Genomic DNA, 7,415 nt, shown 5'->3' with positions numbered 1-7,415 from the left:
AGCAAGGGAACTCAGGAAGCTTTCTTTTGTTTTTTTGAGATGGAGTCTTGCTCTGTCGCCCAGGCTGGAGTGCAGTGGCATGATCTTGGCTCACTGCAACCTCCACCTCCTGAGTTCAAGCACTTCTCCTGCCTCAGCCTCCAAGTAGCTGGGATTATAGGTACCTGCCACGATGCCCGGCTAATTTTTCTATTTTTAGTAGAGATGGGGTTTCACCTTGTTAGCTGTGATGGTCTCGATCTCCTGACCTCGTGATCCATCCACCTCGGCCTCCAAAAGTGCTGGGATTACAGGCGTGAGCCACTGTGCTCGGCCATGGAAGCTTTCAATCATGATGGAAGGGGGAGGGGAGCAGGTGTGTCAAAAGGGAGCCAGAGAGAGGGGAGGAAGTGTCAGACTCTTTTAAACAAGCAACTCTCCTGTGAACTCACAGAGTGAGAACTCACTCATTACCACGGAACAGGATGGTACCAAACCATTCATGAGGGATCTACCCCCATGACCCAAACACCTCCCATTAGGCCCACCTCCGATATTGGGGATCTAATGTCAACATGAGATTTGGAGGGGATAAACTTACAAACTGTTTCAACCATCATGAGTGCAACATCTTTGAAGGAGCACTGTCAAACTGTATCAGTGTGATGTACATCACTAAAGTTCACTAAGTACCACAGAGGACAGGTGCAGAGACCTGGGTCATTTTCATCAATGGTGGATTGTGAGGGAGAGTACTGAAGATTAGGGCAGCCTGGAGCAGGTGCAGGGTTGGGCATGGAGAGGCATGGCAATGGCAGCTGCCTGAAGAAGAAATTGTGGGGAGAGAATGTGCCACGAGAAAGCCAGGCAGGTGGGGACTCAAGTCAAATCTTGCCCACTTACAAGATCTGCAGAACTGTGAGCTACCACTCCTCATACCAAGAAGAGGCCCTTTCCCTACATGTGTGGGATTAAGTTCTATGCTGAATGTAAAGTATTTTATGGTCATGGTTTTCCTGAATTATCTGTACCTATTTTTCCCCCGAAATTGAAAATGGCCTGCAGTGTAGTCTTTTATCCTGACCACTGCCTCCTCTTACTCCTTGAGGCAGAATCACCACGTGAGCTGAAGATGGTTACTAAGTGTCTTTAAGCAAGCAAAAGGTCCCAATAAAACCAGTCATTTTGCAGCAGCTCTGATGTGAGCGTGCAATTTTAAAGGCATCCTCCCAAGAGTGCCATTAAATGGACGTACTTTCCTACAAGAAAAGTCCTATCAGAAGTCTAAGAAAATCTGTGGGTAAATTATTGGAAGTAATAATAGCTAAGCAAGGTTAATAAAGGTCAGATCAATGTACAGTACTCCATTATACTCCCATACCTCAGTTATAAACACTTAAGAACGAAATTTTAAAAGGCACTTTGCGAAAAATTACGAAAATATTTAAGCATCTGGCAATAAATTCCAACAGCGGTTATTTTTGTGATCTTAGACGTCTGCTTCTAAAATTTACATGGAGTAGTAAAGGTTGGTTTCCCACATGAGCTCAGTCTTCACGCTCCCTGCCTCTGTGCCCTTGACAATGTGAGCTGGCCACTCCCTGCACCAAGGAAACCCCTTCCCTCTTCTTGGGGTATGGGCTGGCCTCATGACGTGCCTTGGCCAGTAGGGAGTGGCTCAAGAGGCTTTGTGTGTTTTGTTCAGTCTCTTGCTACTTGCCTTTGCTGTGGCTAAGCCAGATGTGCAATGAAAGACAGTCTAATTCTCCTCTTTGCCCTAGGGCCAGCTAGCTGCAGACGTGTGAGCCAGCTCAGGTTAGATCAGAAGAACCATCCAGCTGAGCTCAGCCCAAACAGCTGACCTCAGGCTTGGAGAAGAAAATTAATACCTAAGACCTTAACTGTCTAAGTTTTGAAATGGTTTGTTATGAAGCAATAGCTTACTAATACAATAGCCAAGATAATTTTTTAAAAAATAGAGCAAAATGGAGCGACTCATCTATCAGATATTAAGATTTGTAATAGGTCTTTAATAATTAGCACTATAGATAGATATCAACAACCAGACTGATGGCTAAGACTAGCGAGTCTAGAAAGAGATGGATAAAAATAAGACAACTTGATATATGAAATAGGGGACATTATAAATCAGGAGTGGCACTGGAACAATTGGTTAGAAAAATGAAAAATTTAAATTCCTACTCCACACCAGTCTCAAAAACTCATTTAAAAATTTTAGAAGAAGATATGGGAAAATAGCTTTATGACTTCTGGGTAGGTAATATTTTTAAGATACAAAAAGGAAAGACTGTGAAAGATATATATTTTATTTATTTTAAAATAAATCTTCATATATTCAGACCATTGAATGAAATAGAGTGGAGAAAATGAAAATTTTTCAAAAACATGTTGGACACATAAATAGAAACGTGCAGGGTATTTACAGCACAATGTGATTTATATAAGTTTCAAGCATATTAAACAGTGATATAAATGTCTTTGGGGCATATATATATTCATATTCTATATATCAACTCTTTCTACCTTTCTATTATCTATCTGTGATATCCATTCATCTCTCTCTCTCTCTCTTTTATTTATCTAATCTGTCTGTCATCTCTGCATCCACCCAGCAGTCTGTCTGTCTACACATCACACACGAAGTGAAAGAACTTGCTTGGGAATAGTCAACACCTGAAGCAGGAGAGGGGACCTCAGGAGAGGATCCTGGAGGAGCGCGCATGGACTTCTGCCGTATGTGTAAAAATTTTCTTTCTTAAACTGGGTGAAGAGGCCTTTTTATGCGTCTCAAACACTCTTTTAGTGAAACTAAACTGAAGTACTTACAGAGTAGCTGAGCTGGGTGGACTGTACAGGAGCCCAGGCACCAACTGGCGTGAACTCTCTGATTCTGGACCCACATCCAGAAGTGTGTGAAGCCACCGCCCAGCGCCCGGCCAACGGTAAATAGGGCTGTGACCTGGGAACCAGACAGGTCCCGAGCGCCCCCTGTGTGTGGTGTTCATTGGGTGGTGGGGCCACTGTGTTCACCCCGCCCTTGGAAGAGGCGAGGGGGGCTGCCATGGGAAGTAGAGAGAAGGGCAGGGGGGTGGTGCTCTTTGTTTCCATTCCTGCTTCGGCCAAACCATTGCCACTTTTATCCCTTTTGTGCCGCGAGCTCTTACCTACGGTCTTGTTGGCTGGAGGCTTTCGGGCAGGGAAACAGGTAAACGTGGAGGCGCGCAGGCAAGGCAGGCGCGGTGGACAGGGGGCTGGGCCGGGCAGGGGCTGTGCCGACCCTGCTTCTGGGTGGGAGCTGCCTGTCTTCTCTCCGAGGGTCTGAGAGCACCCGCACCCACCTTCCTCCCCTAGGGCATTACGGCGTAGGGGAAGGGCGTCCGGAATGGGAGCGGGAGCTCCACCGCCTGCAGGCACACAGTTGGCCTGGTCCAGTACTGCGCGTCCGAACTGCACCCAAGGGGCAACACCCACACCTGCCAAGCCCGCAACACCTGTGGCAGCACCTTGCGCTAGGAGCTTCAGAAAAAGCGCAACAGGAAAGGTTCCCAACCCCCCAGCAACGTCGCCGAGAACCTACTGCACGAGGCCACTCCATAGCCCATGTTTCCTGTACTGGGGGGTCTGGCAGCACTGCCTAGGTTTGAAATCATTGTCTGGGTTTCCCTGGGCGGTTTTTCTTTGTAGAGGGAAATTAACACTGGTGCCCATCTCACAGTATTGCTGTGGCAATTCAGTGAAATCGCACTTGTGCAGCACTGGGAGCTGAACCTGGCACAGGGGGGCACACTGACATTTTAGTTATTGTAATCATAAAATAATTTGTCTGATTTGCTCACATATATCTAAACATACCTGGAGACCTTGGCAAAAGTGCCACGATTCTTATTATTTTCATGGAAGACCTCGCTTCATTCATTCATTCAACAGATATCTGTTGAGCACCATGCCAGAGATTGCTCAGACTCTGGGGACAGCAGTGAGGGAAACCCAGGAAGCTCTGTCCCCATGGAGTTCCATTCCAGTCAGGGGGTGTGGGACAGGCTCACAGCAAGCCAGCAGATGGGGGTAAAGAAAGCCAAGGAAGCTTCCCTGGAGAGGGCTCGTGTGAGGGGCAGAGCAGGGATGCGCACCCCAGAAGCCCCAGTGTGGGATGGCATTGGAGAACAGGGGGTATCCAGTCCCAGCTCCCCCACTCATATGGGCCTGAGGCTTTTAGAATTTGAAAAATGTGACCTGTGACAACCTCGCTTTTGTCATTGCAGGGTCTGTTTAAGCTCTTGGCCTTCACAGAGGGTCAGGCACCCTGAATGCAGAGCATTCTACCCACGGGACCAGATGGTGCCAGGGGAGGAAAGGCTGTCACAGGGCCTTGCAGTCAGGTGGACAAATAGCAGCTGTGGACACAAACATCTGGTAAAACACTCTCAAAAGTCGCTGCAGTAAGAGTTAAATGTTAATGCTGAGTTGCATTTTTTGTTTTGAAGGTTTGTAGGTTTCTGATTTTCATCTCATTCTGGGCTTCCAATCAGCAGTTGTGCAGTTGCCCACAGGTGATGTGCACATGGGCTTTGCCTCCTATGGTGTCTTATGTGACATTTTTTTCCTGACTCCATGATGAGAATTTTTAGCAAAATGGAAAGTAAACAATTAAGACCTGGGTACTCTATTTTTAGTTGACACATCTGAAGCAGAAGTAGTCAATCTTGCCACGGACACAGGGCTTCCTTTGAACTTGTGTTGAAGAAGTGACAGCATTTATCATGAGGTGTCAATCCAACACTGTAGCATGGGGGAGAGATCTTGGAGCTGGAAATGAGGATTGGCTGTGTGATTTGTGCACAACTTTACAGGGGCTAAGCGGCTTTCCCTTCTGTAAAGTGAGGCCTTCTGACTCGGTCTCCAAGCCTTCCTCACTTTCCATCTTTGGTCACTGCTTCTTCCTTGCCTCGAAAGCGTTGCTTTAGGCTTCAGAGGCGTGTGTCAAGAATCTAGTTTAAAACCCACAAACTCAGAAGGGCTGGTGGAGGTGACAAAGATGATTCAGCGAGGTTGCAGTTGACAGTGAAGCCACCCACTCCCATCTGGGGAAGTGGAATTCTCAAATTTTGTTGAAATGGAGATGATGTTCTTGGAGCAGGCACAAAACAACGTGATCTCAGTGTCTGTGTGGACCGTGAGTTAGGCTAAGTCTGGGCAGTGGTTTGGACGAGATCCTGGGTGGAAGCTGCATTTTTGTTGTGTAAGAGGTGCCTTCCTGCCTAAGGCTGGCCGGGTAGTGTCTGCATGCCTAGGGGAGCTCTCTGAGTCCGCCCTAAATCCCATCATTTAGAAATAGGCATGACAGCTGTGCTCCAGGAGTTTTACCTGATGAATTTCAAATGATTAAACGTGATTTGTTTAAAGCCAATAAGAAATTTAAATGTTTTTAAAGATATATGTAAGTGAAATTACAGATTCCCATAAAATAATATGAAAAAATCCAATAACTTCCCTATTCCTTGAAGGTGAAGGGGTTGAGAGCAGTAGAAAGTGGGAGATTTATTGATTTTTATTTTTATAGATGGAAGGGGTACAAGTGCAGTTTCATCATGTGGCCATATTTCGGAGTGGTGGCCATATTTCTGTGCTGTTTTAGCATACCCATCACCCAAATAGGTAATCTTTCAACCTTCCTGGGAGATTTTTGTGTTTGAGAATCATTTTGTGTTTGGCTTTTCCCCTATGAAAGTGAACGTGCAACCCAAACCAATCCGCAGGAAGGTGGCTGGGAAGAGGGGAGTACAGGAGGGCTGACTACCGGCTCTTGTGACACCCATGTAGGGAGGCTGAGCCACACACCTGGTGGAATTTATCTTGTATCTTGTTAGCCTAAGTTTGTGAGAGAACATACCACATATCCACATACACAGAGGCTGATAAGGAATTTTGTTAGTCAATGTTTTAAAAAATTTACCAAGAAAACTGTTTGGTTTTCAGCTTGAAGTAATTTACTGACACTTTATAACCTTGTCACATGCCAGTTCGGACAGTTTGCACTTTTTCGTGTTGCTGAATGGCCTTCGACTCCCTGCTGTGTGTCTCTGGGGTTAAACCTGGGGTGTCCTGTGCCCCAGAAGCCTCGTGTGTGGGTGCCCACCAACCAGTGCACGGATTCCCACTGTGCTGCTGGGGATGAGTCCTGGAGCCCGTGCCGATCCCTGTGCGAGGGATTGTTGAGCACTTTCAACAGCAGAAGGCCTCTCCCTGAAGGGGCAGGGCTGCAGCGATGCAGGTGCGAGGGTGGTGGACATACCCCTGAGTACGGAGCACCCCTGAGTACAGAGCGTGTTTGGGATGTGTGTTACATGACTTCTATGTGTAATTGTTGACGCTGATGAAAATGCCTTAAATCGTTGGAGAGCCCACCCACAGGGAAAACATTTCTCACCTTTGGTATTAGTTTGGGCTTGTATGTTGCCTCTGGTAGAGGCCCCAGAAGGTTCAACGAGTTTGTCTAAAAATGAAACTGTCTTTTTGAAAATTACCTGGTATAAAAGCCTCATGACCTACATGATGCACACTGCGCACCAATCTTCAACCAAACCGTGTTTTGCTGCCAAAGAATGTGGCTTCAGTCTCCCACTGCCAGGTCAGGTGGACAGAGACCCAGAGAAGGCTGTGGAGTTTGGTGGAGGTTGCAGCTGTGGCCGTGAACCAGCGATGGTGATACACCGACATCCAGGGGTAGGCACTGTCTACATTGGCTTTCCTAGTGCCATTGTGGACACAAAGAGGGCTGTCCTACCCTAAGCACTGGGAGCCGCCCACGTGGGGGTCAGACATGTGGACCTAAACCCTGGCTCTCACATGGAGGAGCTGTAGAACTTTGGGCAAGTGTCTCTACTGCCATGAGCTTCTGCTTCATCATCTGTAAAACAGAGATAGTGACACTATGCTATGATGATTAAATGAGAACACAGGAGGGAATGCTTATCGATTGACTGCTGATGTCTTATCGATTAACACGCTGCATAAATAAAACTGGTATTTTGCCTGATGTGGAAGTCAGCACAGAGAATCTGACTTAGGGATCAGCTGACAGCAAGGAAAGCGATAATGAAGTAGCTTGTTCCAGAGCCTAAAACACTGCTGAGCCAGCAGCTTGTGATTTCTTTAAATGTTAAGTTGCTCACATCTGCAAGAGCACCGTAATTAATATGGTTTGCTTCAACTGTCTATGGGTTAGAAAACATCAGCGACTGTTTGGAATTAGAGAAAAACAGTGATTCACCAATTTGAGTCTTCAAGGGTTGCTGGCAAGATGAGCTCTGAATATCAGAGTCACGCAGCCGAGTCATCTAAAGGCCACCTGGTGGCTCAGGCTGCTGGAGCCTGGGCCTCCACGTGCAGCAGCTTGTCTCAGGATGGCACCTTAA

Source organism: Colobus angolensis, unplaced genomic scaffold, assembly GCF_000951035.1.
Source record: "Colobus angolensis palliatus isolate OR3802 unplaced genomic scaffold, Cang.pa_1.0 Scaffold243, whole genome shotgun sequence".
Taxonomy (NCBI): domain Eukaryota; kingdom Metazoa; phylum Chordata; class Mammalia; order Primates; family Cercopithecidae; genus Colobus; species Colobus angolensis.
Note: the sequence above shows the minus strand (reverse complement) of the source record.